Below are 18,867 nucleotides of genomic sequence, written 5' to 3'. Positions count from 1 at the left end.
TGCACCTTCTGAGAAAGTGCACTATCTGAGAAAATGTACTTTTTGAAAAGTGCACCTGCTGAGAAAATGCACTATTTGAGAAAGTATATCTATTGGTAAGTGCACTTTTAGAGACAGTGTACGTTTCGAAAAAGTGAGTTTTTCGATCCTAACCCAATAAATTTGACCTAACAATAACAAACAGTCAATATACCACAAAGACTTATCACGCTAAAACACACGAGCAATATTTACCTCGACGTTTCGACCACATTACAGTGACCGTGGTCACGACTAGACTGAAGTGTACACACAGTTCAGTCCACCTACTATGAGTGAAAATCACGAAAGTTAAAAATGTTATAATAACAAACCGGTCAAGCTAAATAATAAACCTTATAATAATAAAAACGCTGTTAGTTGTATAATAAAACATGTATTTCCAAATCACAGGACATATAAACATTCAAAACATGTAGTTAAATATTTAAGTTGTACTTATTTATAACATCCTAAAACAAAGAGGCAAAATAATCCTAATGTTGTACTAAATAACGTGAATATTTGAAAAACAGCGCGATTTAAACTTTAAAGGAGCGACCACACCGCTCCTTAAAATACGCACACGGTACGGAATCGCCGTGACGTGCCGTAAGCGTCACGATTTTATCGCATGCACTCCACGCCGCTGCTCAAAGTCCGCGGTGCGGAATCGCAGTGACGTGCCGTAAAAATCACAACTTTGAGAGAGCATGGGGTAAATTCGTCACGTTCACGGCACGTCAATGCGATTCTGTATCGTCTCCGTATTTTGAGCAGCGGTTTGGTCTTTTCTTTACACGATTTCTCGTACTTTGTAAAAAATTGTATCAACACACTTTTAATTTTATTTATCGATTTGTATCCATTAAACAATCAGCTTAATAAAAGTTTAAAGTAGTTTTTATTTTTATACAACACGTAAATACAGTAATGTTATATAAATATAAATGATTAGACTACTCACAAATATTTAAATTAAGTACAGTTTTAAGTAATTTTAAGTTTTGCATCTGTTTTTTTAAATTTAATTTTGTTTTAATTATTCAGTTACAAAACAGTTAGACGAGGGTTTATCAGTGAAACAATATTGTCAAAAATAAAGTAAACGTTGCGTCGCATATTTGTTTGTTATAATTCTAACGCAATGTTTGGCCGATTCATCGTTTCACATAACTTTATAAGAAACCTTGGATATAATTATGAAATTTTCCCGAAAAATCAAGGTTATACTTGTGTATAAGTACTCTTAATTATTCCTGAACGATGTTTCAAGCCAACATTAGGCCGCGACCACACCGCTGCTTAAAAACAGTGACGGTAAGGAATCGCAGTGACGCATCGTATGCGCGCCGTTTTTATTGCATGCTCTCCACACCGCTGCTCAAAATAAGCAAACGGTGCGGAATCGCAATGACGTGCCGTAAACGTCACGACTTTTGTTCGGTAAAGTCCTGACGTTTACGGTACGTCACTGTGATTGTGTATTTTATGCAGCGGTGTCGAGAGCATGCGATAAAAACGGTGCGCATACGATGCGTCACTGCGATTCCGTACCGTCACCGTTTTTTAAGCAGTGGTGTGGCCGCTCCTTTATACTATAACAAAATTTAGGGGTCTTAGTAAAATGTGTACCCGGCACATCCATTTGGTGTACGTAGTATCCAAATTTACTACTTAATAAATAATTAAACAAACTACCCTGTCAATAAATAAAAAATGCCATCAGTTATGAAAAAGCAATTGGGAGTATTACTGCAATTTTCTGCCGCCAGAGTGCAGCACTGGCACAAACCGTAAGCAGTTTTTTGTGTATCTTAATGTCCATAGGATGCCATAATATCATATTGTTTCAATTTTTTTTTTGAAATATAGCTCTATCGCTGCTATCGATGTAAATATCATTTTATTTTGTTACTAAAAAATATGTCATGATTTCTATAGGTATTAATACTCTTTGCTCATGATCCGTCATGGCGACAAAATAGGTATAAAGCAAGTATAAAGAGGGCGCTGTCATCGTTCATCCACCATCACCTCTCATATTTCGTTTTCTAGATTTTTTTTTACCGTACAACGGCAAAAACTACTAGACACTGGCAAAATTGTCCTCCAATGGACAGAGCCATATTTTTTTAAAGAAACAACAACAAGTATAAAGAGAACTGACGTTGTCATGGCGGTTTGCGCTAGTGTCGCCCCCTGCGCAGAGCTTTGCCTAATGCCCTATTATAAAATGATCTAAATTAATCGAACTTAATCTAAGGAATAAGTTAATTTTAATTAAATACTTTTACTACGAATAGGAACATCATTTTTGCATCGGCGGGTAACTTCCTTGGTGCGGCGCATCATTTACTGAAAAAAAAAATCTGTCATTCAATCCATGGGTCCTTGACCTTATTTCTGTGACTCGTTTCCGAGCTTGGAAACCATCGAGCATTTAGTTTTTTTTTTAGCGGGCAGATCGCCTGATGGCAAGCAATCACCACGACACAGGTGCAGGTGTGTTTTGCAGGTGGTAGGACCGTGTGCAAGGTCCGCCCGGATTGCTACCACCATCTTGCTCGCTAATCCTGCCGAGAAGCACTGCTTGCACTGTTGTGTTTCGGCGTGGAGAGTAAGACAGCCGGTGAAATGACTGGCACTTGAGGTATCCCATCTTAGGCCTCTAGGTTGGCAACGCATCTACAATACCCCTGGTGTTGCAGATGTTTATGGGTGGTGGTGATCTCTTACCATCAGGAGACCCACTTGCTCGTTTGCCATCCAGTCGAATAAAAAAAACACATTAACACCCATAACATTAATTAAGTACGGACGCATTGCCAGCCCTTTGAGAAAAAGTTGGCTCGGTTTTTGGGTGCCCCATATTTCACATAACAGATTTGGAATAACTTTACTGTGCATAACACTAACCTGGTCTAATTAAACAAAACATAACACTTATTTATCATCTTGCCGTCCCGCTGCCGCTTATATTATTTAATACGAGAATGAGAGGGACGGTACGATACGAACTTCGATTCTCCAATTTCGTAGTATTCTGGTGCTATGGTTGTATTGGGCATCTTTGCGCCTGCTAGACGCGAGGCGGTTTGACTATGTATGGTGTTGGATTGTATTTATTTGACGTTTAAAAAATACTAAATTATATTTCCTTACATGTTTCGGCCTCGCAGGGTATAGGAAACTGACGGCACTGGTCTTCCCATAAAGATTCTTGGCGATGCAGGTATACTCGCCCATGTCGCTCCAGCGGATACCAGTGATGAAGAGGTCTCCAGAAGGCAGCACCTACAGAAAATTATACAATACAATAAACCGAAACCTTGACACACACACACATACGCACACACGCGCGCAAAAATGGAACACATGAATTCACTGTAATCGCAGATTTTTACAAGCTTTTAATTAACTTGCCATGTGCGGGTCAAATCTTACAACCTAATTTTGATCTACTTCCAGTGGTCTGATTGACATAAAATTTGGCATACTTTGATGTAAGTCCGGTGACAAATATATTCATCTGGTAGTGAAATTCGTGCCGAATGTGAATGAATGTGCGAATGTGCCGAGTGTGAATTCTAGCCGTGGTGGCCTAGTGGTTTGACCTATCGCCTCTCAAACAGAGGGTCGTGGGTTCAAACCCCGGCTCGCACCTCTGAGTTTTTCGAAATTCATGTGCGGAATTACATTTGAAATTTACCACGAGCTTTGCGGTGAAGGAAAACATCGTGAGGAAACCTGCACAAACCTGCGAAGCAATTCAATGGTGCGTGTGAAGTTCCCAATCCGCACTGGGCCCGCGTGGGAACTATGGCCCAAGCCCTCTTGTTCTGAGAGGAGGCCTGTGCCCAGCAGTGGGACGTATATAGGCTGGGATGGGATGGATGGTAGTGAAATTCTGGTAGTTGATAGCATCGACTTGAAATTTGGTACGAAAATGTATTTTGGATGACAATGCGCGAAAGTAGTCAACAAACAGTACAGTCAGCATAAAATAAATTTAATTTTTAACAAAAACAATCTTTGAAATTACCTTCATCCTGGAGTTTCCATAAATGACGTTGTGGCTCTTGTCCTGCCAGTAGACTTGAGGCTCTGTGGGGCTGTAGACCCTGCAAGGAAGAACTGCATTGGTGCCGATATCCTGGAAGAGCTGGATGTAGTACGAGGTGATGATGGGTTTGGAAGGCAGCGTAAAGAGTGGGAGGTTCAGCAGATCTTCGGAATCTTCACCTGGAAAAATAGCGTTTTATTTACCTCAGATTCGTCATTTTCCACCACAGGACAGTAGGGACAAACCAAACAAAAAATCAAACGGGAAATAATATAAATAAATATAATAAGTCAGAGAGCGTAACTCAGAACAAATTCCTTATAAAAAGAGGCCATACTTTAAACCAAAACGACTTATGATTCAAATACGAATCATTTTCGAGTTTACAAATAGACGTGCATTTAAAAAAAGAGAGTAATGAAATGACAGAGCAATAACTCTTTTTCTCTTTTTAATGCATAGATACATGAGTTTTTTTAACAGCTATTGTTCGGTTATTTTTTAAGGTGCATGTTAGTTAATTAAGTCTACCCGCTATTTGTTATGTGTTAAAGCGGTAAGGAGTGGGGGGAGGGGGGTGGACTGAAAATGGCTTACGCTTACACTCGCAGCAAATGCTGAGTCCGCTCCTTTTGCCACAAAAAACTGTTTTACTGATTAGGTTTAGTGTATGTTTTTCTTTTTCAACTGTTTTTTTTTTGGCATTGGGCGGGCCACGTCGCTCGAAAGCACGACTCGTGGTGCAGGAGGACCTTGGAGTGGAGACCCTGGGGCGCGACACGCCCGAGAGGACGTCCGCAGATGAGATGGAAGGATGACATCAAGAGAATAGCCGGGTCAAACTGAATGCAGGTGGCACAGACACAGAGAAGTGGAGAAAGCTGAAGGAGGCCTACACCAAAATGGTAGAAAATGGCTGAAGAAGAAGAAGAAGGTTTGCTCGCGTGATGCAATGTCAGATGTCAGTCAAATGACGCGCAGAACACGCTTTTAAGCCCCGCCTACTAGGACACGCAAAGCCATTTTTCTAAAGCAGTCACAATTCCTTCCTATTATATTTATTCGTAGGGCAGATACCTTGTTCAGTGTAGACGGTGGTGGAAGCAGTCTCTGTCGCGAAGCCAGTGGTCGCCACGCAGGTGAAGACGTCGCCGCTCGCAGCGCTGCTGATGACCAGGGTCGAGAGGAGCCAGGCCAAACTAGACGGGTAGACGGCCGTGATCTCATTGGACTCATCCAGATACTGGAAAGAACAGGACATACCGATAAGGATTACCAACTAAACTATTTATATTTTGTAAACCTCACTGCCGACTACATTAGATAATAATACAGTCATGGCAGTAAAAACAATAATAATCTTCTTATATATTATATTATTAAAAATGAATCGTAAAATGTGTTGCTAAGTGCAAAACTCGGGGACGGCTGGACCGATTTCGCTAATTCTTTTTTTGTTGTGTTCGTTGTTGTCAGGAGAAGGTTTTTATGGAATGAAATATAGAAAAAAACAACGGGGGCGAAGCCGCGGGCAACAGCTAGTAATGAAATAAAAAATGGAAACGGAAAATGTCAGAATTCATAATGAAAATAATAATAAGATCAAATTGGTACGAATTCCTGAACACTATAATAAGATTTCTCAATAAAAAATCTTTTAGGCGGCGTTTAAATGTTTTGATATTAGTTTCCTCTAGTAGGTATTTGGGTCATCATCATCATCATCATCCCAGCCTATATACGTCCCACTGCTGGGCACAGGCCTCCTCTCAGAACAAGAGGGCTTGGGCCGTAGTTCCCACGCGGGCCCAGTGCGGATTGGGAACTTCGCACCATTGAATTGCTTCGCAGGTTTGTCCAGGTTTCCTCACGATGTTTTCCTTCACCGCAAAGCTCGTGGTAAATTTCAAATGTAATTCCGCACATGAATTTCGAAAAACTCAGAGGTGCGAGCCGGGATTTGAACCCACCCTCTGCTTGAGAGGCGATAGGTTCCACTAGGCCACCACGGCTGTTACACGGGTATTTGGGTGTCTTGTTGAATAATACTCACGTCAGCGATTGGTTCTCCGTTCTTGAGCCACTGAATGGTTGGCGCGGGTACCCCCATCGCCTCGCAATGCAGTTCGAGGGGGGCGGCGGTGAGCACGGCGCTCTCGGGGGGCGGCTGCTGTATAGACACGAACTTGGGGGCCGGCGTTTTGGGGACGGTACCACTGGAAAGTAATATAATGCAACAGGTATTAAATGGGCGTTTTCAAAATAACGTGTAATTTTCTTTCAAAATGTATTTAATTTTTCATACAAATTTTGTGAGTCAGTTTTGTGACGCCTATACCGAGTGTATGAAAAAACGTCACAGAACTGTCTTGATTGGGACATTTTATTAGGTAGGAAAAGCCATATTTTTTCCAAAATTGAAAAAAGAAAGCATGCACTTTTTTGTGAAAACGCCCTAATACAGTTGGTGCCTAATATTTTTTTGTTATTATTTTTATTTTCATTGTTACTATCCTTATATGGATTTTTGTGTGAATGAAATAAATAGAATTGAATTGAATTTGCTTTTGTGTTTATTATATGTAATTTTTTCGTGTTTTTTATGGTAAGTTGCTTAAAGGTGTACCTACAGATATTTTGGACGCCATGGTAACGTACATATATTTATGTCTTTGACTATACAATATGTTGGTAAAATTACTAAATGATATTTATTAACAAACCAAAATTTTACAAAACTAAAAATTACAAATAAAAAATACCCTGGAGATCGCCCACTTGGGGCATCGTCTCCAGGACGGAGGCCGCATTGCCCCTCTGCACCGCCAAACCAAGAGTACGCCAAACTTAGGCGCTGGGCAAAGAAGGTACCAGCCCTACGGTCGCCTGAGACGCCGAAGAGCTTGTCCGACACATCTTTTACAATTTTTTTTGTGTCGGACGACCATGGGCCCAAAGTTTCTATTGCAAGTGCCGCAAATATGTACTTGTTCGAAAGAAGAGCGTATTTGCGACACTTAGTTTGGGCCTGCTCTGGTTGTTGGTTATTTTATTCAAAACATGAAGTTTTACGACAATTTTTATTTGAATGAAGCCCATTCACACGTATATATTATTTATGTCCGTGCCATATTCAAAGCGATTCAGCGAAACATGCTGAAATTCAGTTCATTTGAAATTCAAAAGTCGCAGCTGGTGAGTATATGTATGGAAACGCGTTATCTGAAATTGTAAGTAGATTTCTCGTCGCGACGAATCTGCAAGTCTAAGTCGTTCGTTCTCTGCAACGTTGAGGTCTGTCAGTTGTTCAATACTTAATATTCGCAGTTGGCAAGTATTACGATAACGTTTCGAAATTACGAAAGTCGCTAAATTATCGCAAACTGTATGATGGGCATCGCTTATCGCCGTGCCCGCTGAGTTTCGTGGTACCGGGCACGCAGTTCTTGTCAAACAAAAGCTGGGCAGGCGAGCGGTGTTTCTTCCAGTTGCGGTTCGAACATATAGTTTGTGTGTTCGCGTGCTATTTTCTGCTTTATACAGTCTATTGTTGAACTCATTAGTTTTACGCGTGCAAAACCGCGGGTAAGCACTAGTATTTTATATACAGGCAATAACAAAAATAGTAGTAAGAACTTGCTCCTTTTTGTGGTCGGTTAAAAATAGATTGGTTGTACTATTATCTGGTTGAAAGTAATTATAATGAAACGGCATAAGTTCTTTATAAAATGCTTAGAATTAGCATAACTTCAGGAAAGCCGTAAATAAAACACCTCCAAAATATTTATGTTGCACCTGACCCATTCTAACGAAAGCAGCGATTATTTAATTTCAAGCCATTCCGCCCCGAGCGGAGAACAAAGTGGAGGGAAAATTCTGCGTGATCCAGCGGAGAAAGCGAAGAAGTTGTCTTCTCAGGATGTTTTCACTTCGATTGCTTAGTAATAAAATGTGAGAACTTACCATTGACTTTTAATTCGTTATCCAGCTGGTTAGTGTCCATCTGTGAATGAGCTTCCGATCCGCATTGGAGCGACACCAGCGCCGCGGCGACGAGTAGCGACACTAAATGGAACATTTTGACTATCCCACAATAGATGGCGGTAGTGTGACTAATGGGAGCCTGTAACAATAATAATAATTAATTAAGTGTTTCATCAGTCTATTCAATTACAATTAAATAAAAAATATAATGACAATAGTTAAAAGTAACCACACGAAAATAAAATTGATTTTACAATCTAAATGTAAAATTTACGGAAATAGGAACAATCAATCAAATAAATAATAAAATAACTAATTAGAATAGAATAGAATAATTTTAATTTAGCAATAAAGTTACATAGTGCACAAAAAATTACAGAAATACACATTTGAATATATTACAAATAACATCATCGTCTGACTTTTCGACGGCCTTCGCACTAGACTGGGTCTGTATCGCGAGTGCCAAATGAAGTCTTAAAAATTATAATGCCCATGTGATAAAATTAAACTAAATTTAAAAATTAGCTCACAATAATAAGAAAAATGTCATACAAAATAGAACAAAAACTAATGGAGTGCTGAACAAGGCACAAAAAATAAGAATAAAACATTCAACATAAAAAAGCTAACATACAATCTCACTGTACTCTTTTACAGAGTACATTGACTTCATGATATGATGATAATGATGATTTTCACGCTAGGTCAGTTACTTCAATTGCCACATTTTATTTGATTCTTATGTCATTGCACTATATGAAGGACATAGGTCTGACATACAAAGATAAGTCTAAATATCTAAGCGTAATATAACACTAACGCGACCTACAGTGTTGTATTTCTTAAATCATCAACTTTTAAACGTTTATTGTGTTTAATATTAATCAGCATTCAATCCCTCGTATGTCAGAAGTAAAAGAAAACTGCATAGTCTCGTTTATTACAAACTAGCTGCCCCAGCGAACCTCGTACCGCCTAACAGACAATGAATGTCTCGTTAACTTTAAGCTAAACTTTTACGAGTAATGTAGGATTTTGTGAACGTAATGAAATCCTACTAATATCCTTCTAAGTCCTCGCGACTTTATAAAGGAACAATTAACACTAAGAATAACGGCCGAATGTACTTTATAAAGTACAAATTGTTCATTGAATAAAGAATTCTAAGAATATTATAATAATATCCAAAATAACAAAGCAGGTCAACCACGTCTAGGTTTTAAACGCTAAGTTTGTTAAAAAATGTCAGGACTCAGGAGGATATAATAAGTTTTTGGGAAAATTTCATTTTTAATACTAGCTTTTTGCTGAGTGTGATTTTTGTTGACTGTACTTGTATTGTCACCCAAACTACATTAGCATACCAAATTTCAAGTCTATATCATTTACCGTTGAAGAGTTCCGTCCTGTGGTGACGTTCCTGGCCGGACTGCCAGGATGTCACTATTAGTTTTTTTTTATTCGACTGGATGGCAAACGAGCAGGTGTATTATATTAGTGTGTTGTATTATTACAGTAAAGTACAGATTACAGTAAAAAATACCCTCCTTTTTTGGGTAGTCGCGTAAAAAGTAGCCTATATTGTAATCCAGGGTGTCAGCTACCCCCATACCAAATTTCATCAAAATCTGTCAAGCTATATAATACTAGTGGTCTTACTTTACTTTTTAAAAGATAATTAAGAATTAAGGTAGGTACCTATTTTTAATTATGTATCGTAAAACAATGTAAAAGTTCTTAATTTATGACATTTTTAAGGTCCAAAACTAAAGCGGTTTTAATTCAAACTTAACCTAACCAACAAAAAGTTGGAAAGCCCCGACTTTGTCACTTCAAAGTCCAATATCTCAAAAACGACTAAACCGATTTTGATGAAACATGTCTAAAAACTAATGTTAGAAAACCTGCATCAAATAAAAAAAACATCGCATTCAAATCGGTTCACCCATTTAAGAGCTAGGGTGCCACAGACACGGTCAAACTTATAACACCCCTCTTTTTGCGTCGGGGGTTAAAATCAGGGTCAAGTCAATGTCCGTGGCAAGATTGTGAATTCTACAATATGAAAATCAAAAAAAAATCAAAAAAATCAAAATCATTTATTCAGTAAATAGGCCGCAATGGGCACTTTTACACGTCATTTTTTAAAACTACCAGCGCTTTCGGAAAGACCATCATTGTGCGCCGCAAGAAACTTGGCAGAAAGTCATTTTTTCAACATAAAATACAATGAATTACAAATAATAATAATAATAATAATAATAACTATTTTTAAACAATGACTGTAATAATACGCAGGTATGAAAGTACAGGAAAAAGTTCATATTACGCCATAAAGTTTTAACTCAAGAACAATACGGTATGCCTTTCAAAGGGTTGACAACCTTGTCAAGACATTTGATTTTGAACCGTAAATATTGCCAATTTGGATTGGCTTTGATTTTTTAACCCCCTACGCAAAAAGAGGGGTGTTATAAGTTTAACCGCTATGTGTGTCTGTCTGTCTGTCTGTGGCACCGTAGCTCTTAAACGAGTGGACCGATTTGAATGCGTTTTTTTAAATATGAAAGCAGGTTTTCTAGCGATGGTTCTTATCTTTGGTGATAATATATTGCCGGTGTCCTATTAAGGGTATAGCGCGACGCGATGGTTATAGTCAAGCTAGAGTGTGTACGTGACTCCTGTCATTTGCGCATACCCGAAAGAGATAGAAACATTGCGTGTGGTGCTGTTTCTATCTATCTCTCCATCTATAGGGGTCTTGTATAATATCGTTGCATACATCTTTAATAATTATCTTTAAGGTTACATCTTTAAATTTAATTTTATATCTCACTGAAAAAAAAGGGATGGCTGAACTAGTTAGGCTAAATTTACTAATTAGGAACCAAAACCAATTATGCTAATATAGCTAAACCTGTTTTGAAAGACATCACCTAACTTTTAGCTACTAGTAAGCCTTAGTTAGTTATGTTTGGTATGTTACAAGAAACAGTTTTTTTTGCTACTGTTAGCAAATCTTCTTTTTTCAGTGAGATAATCTCTCTCAGAAGCCGTGGTGGCCGAGCGGGTTGACCTATGGCCTCTCAAGCAGAGGATCGTGGGTTCAAACCCCGGATCGCACCTCTGAGTTTTTCGGAATTCATGTGCGAAATTACATTTGAAATTTACCACGAGCTTTACGGTGAAGGAAAACATCGTGAGGAAACCTGCACAAACCTGCGAAGCAATTCAATGGTGTGTGTGAAGTTCCCAATCCGCACTGGGCCCGCGTGGGAATTACGGCCCAAGCCCTCTCATTCCGAGAGGAGGCCTGTGCCAAGCAGTGGGACGTTAGAGGCTGGGATTATTATTATTAATCACTCATATCTAAGAATAGAATTCTTTTACTAACAAGTCAACAAATCTATTATTACCTACATATCACTGGAAACTCTTTATTGTACAAATAACCAATTAATTCTGTAATATCAATACTTGATTATAATTCAACTAGCTGTTGCCCGCGACTCCGCCCGCGTAGAATTCGTTTATCGCTATCCCGCGGGAACTATGTAATTTTCCGGAGTGAAAAATATCCTGTCTTTCCCCGTACTTGTACTCAAACTATCTGTATACCGAATTTCAAAATCGGTTCATCGGTTTAGACGTGAAAAGTTAACAAACAAACTTTCACATTTATAATAATTAGTGGGATGTAATTGGTTTCATATCGTATTTTGACAGACTGTAATCGTCAACTTTTAATTATGCCTTAACTACATAGTTTTTGTGCTCTGTCATAGCATCATGGGCGGACTCTTATCATAATGTCTAGTCGAACACACTGATTTATGCACCAGGATGAAACCTGTTAATAATCAATTTCACTATGATTTCCTTAACAAAATTTTAGTTTTTTGTCATGATATTTTTTTCTTTTATTTTATACCTACAATACAATACAATACATAACTCTTTATTGCACACCCACACATAGCAAGCAGTACGGAAAACACAGGTATATACACAAAGACTAGCCTAGTGTGGAACCAACGGAAACCCTTCTGTAATTTGTTTTTGGTTTTAATAAACCAATTTTTTTGAGACTTTCAGAGGTAAGCGATAGGCGACCTTTTCGCTTCAGAGCGATCTCTTCCATGCAACCTTTACAATGGAATGGAATGGATAGATAAGTAAGGAATCAATTTTAGCAGGTGGTGAATTTACATACTGTACTGTGTGTGTTGTATACCTGTAGTTTTTAAGTATTTATAATTTGTAATTATTTTGAAAAAAAAAAACTTTTTGTCAAGTTTCTTGCGGCGCATTTAAAAAAAAACTGGCCAAGAGCGTATCGGACACGCCCAAAATAGGGTTCCACAGCCATTACGAAAAAAAATAGTAATATTTTTCTAAATATTTTATATTTTGTACGGAATATTCCAAGTTTAGGTATATTTTATACCTTAATCTGCTATTTACTCTTAAACTACTAATAATTCTTAAGAAAACTTAACCGTTACAGTTTTCCTTGTAAGTTTGATACACTTACTACCATCCTGATTTTTTCTAATTTTTCCACCCACGCACCGGTTTAGATTTTAGAAGGGGGGACGGACGCTCGATTTTAATGAAAAGAATCGAAAAATCGTTTTAGCAACCCCCTAATGGTTTTAAAAGACCTATTCAACGATACCCCACACTACAAGGTTGGATGAGAAAAAAAAAACACCCCCATGTTACGTCTATGGGAGTTAGTACAATTTTTTTTTTTAATTTTATGTTGTACCATTATGTCGGTTAATTTACATACATATTCGTGCAAAATTACAGCTTTCTAGCATTGATAGTCCCTGAGCAAAGCCGCGGACGGACAGACAGACAGACAGACATGGCGAAACTATAAGGGTTCCGTTTTTGCCATTTTGGCTACGGAACCCCAAAAATTACGTGTAAAAGTACCCATTGCGGCCTATTTACTGAATAAATGATTTGAATTTGAATTTTGAACAGTGCACAGTTCTTGGGTTTGCCCACAATCACGCCTCATGGTAAGTGAAGATAATGGGAGATAGAGCACTTCCCAGCCTACTGATGCGCCAAAGGAAACTTACCAAAATTGCAGAATTTTTCGTATAGGAAAATTTCCGAAACTTCTCACAATTTTGTATAGGGATTGAAACTTTCCGTTTCTTAAATTTAAATTTCCTATAATTCTTGTGAAAATTTCCAGAAATTTCCGAGTACTTTTCCAACTTTTTGGAAACTTTTCGCAACTTAAACTTATCTGTACCAGCCTATATACGTCCCACTGCTGGGCACAGGCCTCCTCTCAGAATGAGAGGGCTTCGGCCGTAGTTCCCACGCGCGCCCAGTGCGGATTGGAAACTGCACACGCACCATATTGTGTTGGAACACATCTTCAAAATTTTCAGAAAAGATAATGAACTTTCTGTGTTTGTATGTTCGCATGTTAGGAATATTATTTAAAACTAATGAACAGACATTACAAATCTTACATTTAATTGAAAGCTATCTCTGTTTAATGTTTAATATATCCTCGTGAATCTTAGCCTACTTTATAGAGAACAAATCACCGATAGGAATAACTAGATAAAGTACAAATTATTCAGTGAGTTAAGAATCTTATATATACTTAAATAATTCCCGAAATTAGGTACGACATTTACGACATCTTCTAGGTGTTACCCTTAATAAGGCCCTATTTATTTGCTAAGCTTACTTTGGGACTAGGTCAATTGGTGTGAATTGTCCCGTGATATTTATTTATTTTATTATTATTATACTACCACTGAATGAAAAGCAGCTGTCGATTACATACTTAACAAAGGATATTTTTAAAGCCAGTAGTATTTTCATTAATTTCAATGGATATTGTATCTTATAACTAATAAAATAAGGTTGAATTTCCAAGTCAATGCATGTGGTCGCTAAATCGCCTCTATCTTTTTAAGTGTTAATTATACCCTGCATTTATAGAAAAGACGAATAAAAAAAAACTTTTACACCCATCACAAAGTAAAATTAAACTAATCATATTGTATACGAGTATTTTACTACACACATAACTACTTGAATATTGTATGTTTTGCCTGAAAGGATATTTCTACACAGCTTTCTATGAACTACGTGCTAAACACATGTTTAGCGGTCGTCCAAGTCTTTGTGGTAACACTGATAAACACTAAGCAAGAGTTTGCGATTTATAATCTTTTTTGTAACATTTAAAAATCGAGGTCGCAAATAAAAAAATGTATGAAATGAATTCTCATATTTTATTCAATTTTATTCTATTTCAGAAAATTCCCCGTGAAAATAGTTATTGAGTTTTTACCAATAATTTAGCATAATCAATTTGACATACCTTTTTTTGACGCCGGAAAATATCACAATACAATAAACGCTTACTGTTCACTGACTTGTTGCTTGTCACTCGGTAAGGGACAGAATACTTGCTTTTAGTGAGTTGCCACCCTTATATACTGGTTGAGGCGGGAGCGATGTTGCCAGATCTAGCAAGAAACCCGTAATTCTACGCGTTATAACTTTGCTTAACGAACTACAAGATAAATTACAGATATAATTTTTTGCTGTCGTATTAAGTCGGAAAAGTTCAATTAGGAAATTTAATTATGTAGGTATGTTATGTTTTTCTAGTTAGAAACTATTTTACTTAAATATAATTATTGTATCTAGAACACAGTGAAAATCAGAGAAGAAATGTTGATTCGGGAATCGAACCTTGGTCTTGTTAATCTTATTTTCGGTTTTGCCGTGAAATTAAAGCTTAAATACAGCACCAGTCCTGGATTGTTGAAGACCTAAGTTTGATTCTCAGCTCTAGAACATCTTTCCTCATTTTTTCATCATTATCTGGGTCAATCAATTTTTTAGTGTTTTAATCTGCCCCGTAAGTCAGGAGACGTCAGTCAAAATATTTGCAATTTAAACCATTAGCACACTTAGGAAATGAGCCATGAAGTAATTACCTTAAAACTGTCACAACTCCTAACTCTTAGTGGATTTGTACCCTATAAAATAACACTTTTAGGGGCTGTTTCACCATTCATTGATTAGTGTTAACTGGCGGTTAGGTGTGATGCCGTCTCTATTTGTTTTGTTCGGATAGACGGAGACGGCATCACATTTAACCGTCGGTTAACGCTAATCAATGGATGGTGAAACAGCCCCTTAATGGGTAACCCAGGAGACGTTACCATGGTAACAAGCTACACTAAAAAGTGGATTGACCCATCTGGTTACAGAGTATCTATTTAAGAAAAATAAGCTTTGTAGAAGTTTTTACCCGACTGCGAAGGAGGGTTAAGATTTTGTTAGGGACATTGACCTTAAATTGGGTAGTTTCCTAATCTAATTATTTCTTCAGTTAGGTTTTTACCCGACTGCAAAGAAGGAGGGTTATGTATTTGAGGGATATGTATGTATGTATATATGTATATTCCAATGTCCTCTCATAACTACTCAACGGCTGAACCGATTTTGATAAATGATACGTCATTGGATTCGTCTTGATAACGCGAGTGACACTGGGTACATGAAATTCTTGAAAAATCAAAATGGCGGAATTTTGCCGCCAAATTGTAAGTTTTTAAAAATGTTTTTTATTCAAACCTATCGAGAAGGGTATCAAATGAAAGCTAATAATTTTCAATATATATGGGTTATAATAGTTTTAATCTACCCATTTCACAGAACTATTAAAAAAGTGTGAAATAAAACAATACACATACATACATACATACATAAAATCACGACTAAAAAGAAGAAAACAAGTCTAGTGGGCTAGAATTTTGTTAAGTAGCTAACTTAAAGTTCAACAGTCGGGACCCATTTAAATCGTGACGCTCAAAAATTCTTACCTAATGGGTCCCGACTGTTGAACTTTAAGTTAGCTACTTAGCAAAGTTCTAGCCCACTATTTTTTAAGGCAGTCGGTTTTTTTTTGGTGGGTGGCAGACGAAATAATATATTAATTATATTAAGTGTCTGTCGGCGTCTTCGCGGCCGTGTAACCATAGATATAAATACGTTAATAGACATTATATAGAAGAATATTATTTTGTCTGCCACGGCACGTGTCTGGCACGCTCAATGTCTGTAAGTCTGTAGGTATAAGCGGACCTTAATACGGAAAAAGAATAGAGTATTTAATATAACGCCTAGCTTATATTTTGACATATCTATTTTGTACACCCTTTTTTTTGGACACGAGTCCAACTCGCGCTAGGCCAGTTTTTCATAAGTTAATCTAAGGGTCTTCCCAAACCTATCGATGCGGAAGCAGCTTTAGCTGATCAAAAAACCTTGGTGGCCGAGTGGTTTGACCTACGGCCTCTCAAGCAGAGGATCGTGGGTTCAAACCCCGGCCCGCACCTCTGAATTTTTCTAAATTCATGTGCGGAATTACATTTGAAATTTACCACGAGCTTTACGGTGAAGGAAAACATCGTGAGGAAACCTGCACCTGCGAAGCAACTCAACGGTGTGGGTGAAGTTCCCAATCCGTACTGGGCTCGCGTGGGTACTACGGACCAAGCCCTCTCATCCTGAGAGGTGGCCTGTGCCCTGCAGTGGGACAAATATAGGCTGGGGGAGGGGGGGGGATCAAAAACTCTATGTCCACGCAATAAGAGTGAAAAAGACGTCGATCGGCTCGGCCGACGCGAAACGACGTGTGCCGACGGGAAGACGTCTTTTTCACCCTTATTGCGTGGACATAAGGCGTTTCTTGGCCGGTTTGAGCCAATTCCGCGTCGATAGATGTGGAGAAGCCTCAACGCGCTGACGTTCGCGATCGCATTTACCGTCTCTTTCTACCCTCGTCTTACACCGTATGACAGAAAGAAGTGTTGAAAACGATTGTGATTATTACATCATTGGGTATACCAATGCGATAGTGCGGTATTTGCGGTATTTGACAACTCCTGAATTTGCCATGTCTGATATGTCTATTATATTATTATTATTATGAAAAAAAATATATAATACAGCGTGTTTTAATCTATTGAATAATCTATTGAAAGTTGGATTTATCGCAAATTCTTTGTCTAATCTTTGCATTTATAACATTCTTATAAAACTTTTGTCTATTCTACAATTGAATATCAAAGACTAAGTTGATGACGAATATGGATTTGATCGACAGAAGTCGACAAACGTATTGATAACCATGAAAGCACTTGAAGTTCCACTATAAGCTATCCTAACCTATGCTCAGATGGTCTTTGACTAAAACGCTTTTCTCTATGCAGAGCATAGTATGGCACTAGATGTCACAAGCAATTCAAGTCTGGGCAGGACATGTCTAATGCATGGATTGCAAAATCACCACTGATTGGGTTCCAGTAAAGGTAGCTAAAAGAAACGATTTGTTCCAGCCTTTTGCCGAGGCCAGAGACGAGTAAGGAGAAAGTTTTGGGACACTTATAGGCTAAAAAAAAAAAAAAATATACGACGACTAATATATTTTATGTACCATCAGCCAAATAAGTGGTCTATCATGAACAAGTTCCTATCAAATGAATATGTCGCTAAAGTCGAACTTTCAAGTTGACAGACACGTCTATTGGCATTATTGTTTTATGACATGCAAACGATTATCAACTTTAGGGTGGTAGACCACATATTTGGCTGATGGTACACACATACGTCTTAGACAAGGGTCTCATGTAGCGTCACGAGAGTTGAAGTGAATGATTACAAAACATAGTACAGCTACAAAAATAGCTGATTGCACAAACGGAGAATGTATGAGTAAGGGGCTGTTTCACCATCCATTGATTAGTGTTAACTGACGGTTAAATGTGATGCCGTCTCCGTCTATTCGAACAAAACAAATAGAGACGGCATCACATTTAACCGTCAGTTAACACTAATCAATGGATGGTGAAACAGCCCCTAAATGTCATCCTGCTGTCATTACACGACATGTTGTAGCTGTGTGTGTAATCATTCACTTCAACTCTCTTGGCACTATCTATATCTTATTTAGATCCGAGTTCACCTACATTTGAAGATGCGGTATACGATTAATATTTGTCAAAATTTGATTTAGAGTCGATAACTTAACACCTGTATATATATTATTTAAACTTTTATCGTCGTAGATAATAATAATACCCGTATACATAAAAGCTTAAAAACCTATACGAGTGCTAAGTTATCGACTCTAAATCAAATCAGGCAATGTTGGGGACAGAGGGCAAAGTTGAAGCAGTTTGAGGTGCTGCGGGTATGTGTTTTTTAAATAATCCAAATTTATTACTTGTTTATTACTGTGTCAACGTTAATTGCCTAAATAGACTTATTTTAAATGAGGTACCTACAACGTTACCTTACTTTTGACTTGTTCCTTAAATATAAAAAAACGTAGTAGTACTTGTAGTTTAAAAAAACGTTTTTTGGATTTTTTTATGTACATAACCGTAAAAATGACAACGGAAATTTCCAATGCGAGAAATAACTTTAGGTTTTCGTTTTTTAGACTCACCCTGGCAACACTAAGCTGGACCACACTGGATGCTTTTGTGACAATATAAACTTATCGATGACTTTTTGTTTTAATATTTTTTTCATATCCTTATAATTAGTTAAGTAATAAACAAATTTCTTTAAACTAAAAATGTACCTACTTATATAAGAAAAAGGATAATTTATAGAATTTTTTGAACTATGATATTATAACGGAAAACTCACGTCTTAAACCGAGTTTAGCTCGACATGTTTCGGGCTATTTCGTAGCCCTTCCTCTCAGGAGCACGCGACTCGGCGGC

At 37.7% G+C, this 18,867-nt stretch overlaps 1 pseudogene; it reads right to left on the bottom strand.

Annotated features, from left to right (window-relative positions):
• Positions 1–414: 414 nt before the first annotated feature.
• LOC141444238 (neural/ectodermal development factor IMP-L2-like) lies at positions 415–18,609 on the bottom strand (annotated as a pseudogene).
• Between the last annotated feature and the right edge of the window lie 258 nt (positions 18,610–18,867).

This window comes from Choristoneura fumiferana, chromosome 29 (assembly GCF_025370935.1).
Source record: "Choristoneura fumiferana chromosome 29, NRCan_CFum_1, whole genome shotgun sequence".
Taxonomy (NCBI): Eukaryota; Metazoa; Arthropoda; class Insecta; order Lepidoptera; family Tortricidae; genus Choristoneura; species Choristoneura fumiferana.
Note: the sequence above shows the minus strand (reverse complement) of the source record. Positions and strands in the feature narration are given on the sequence as shown.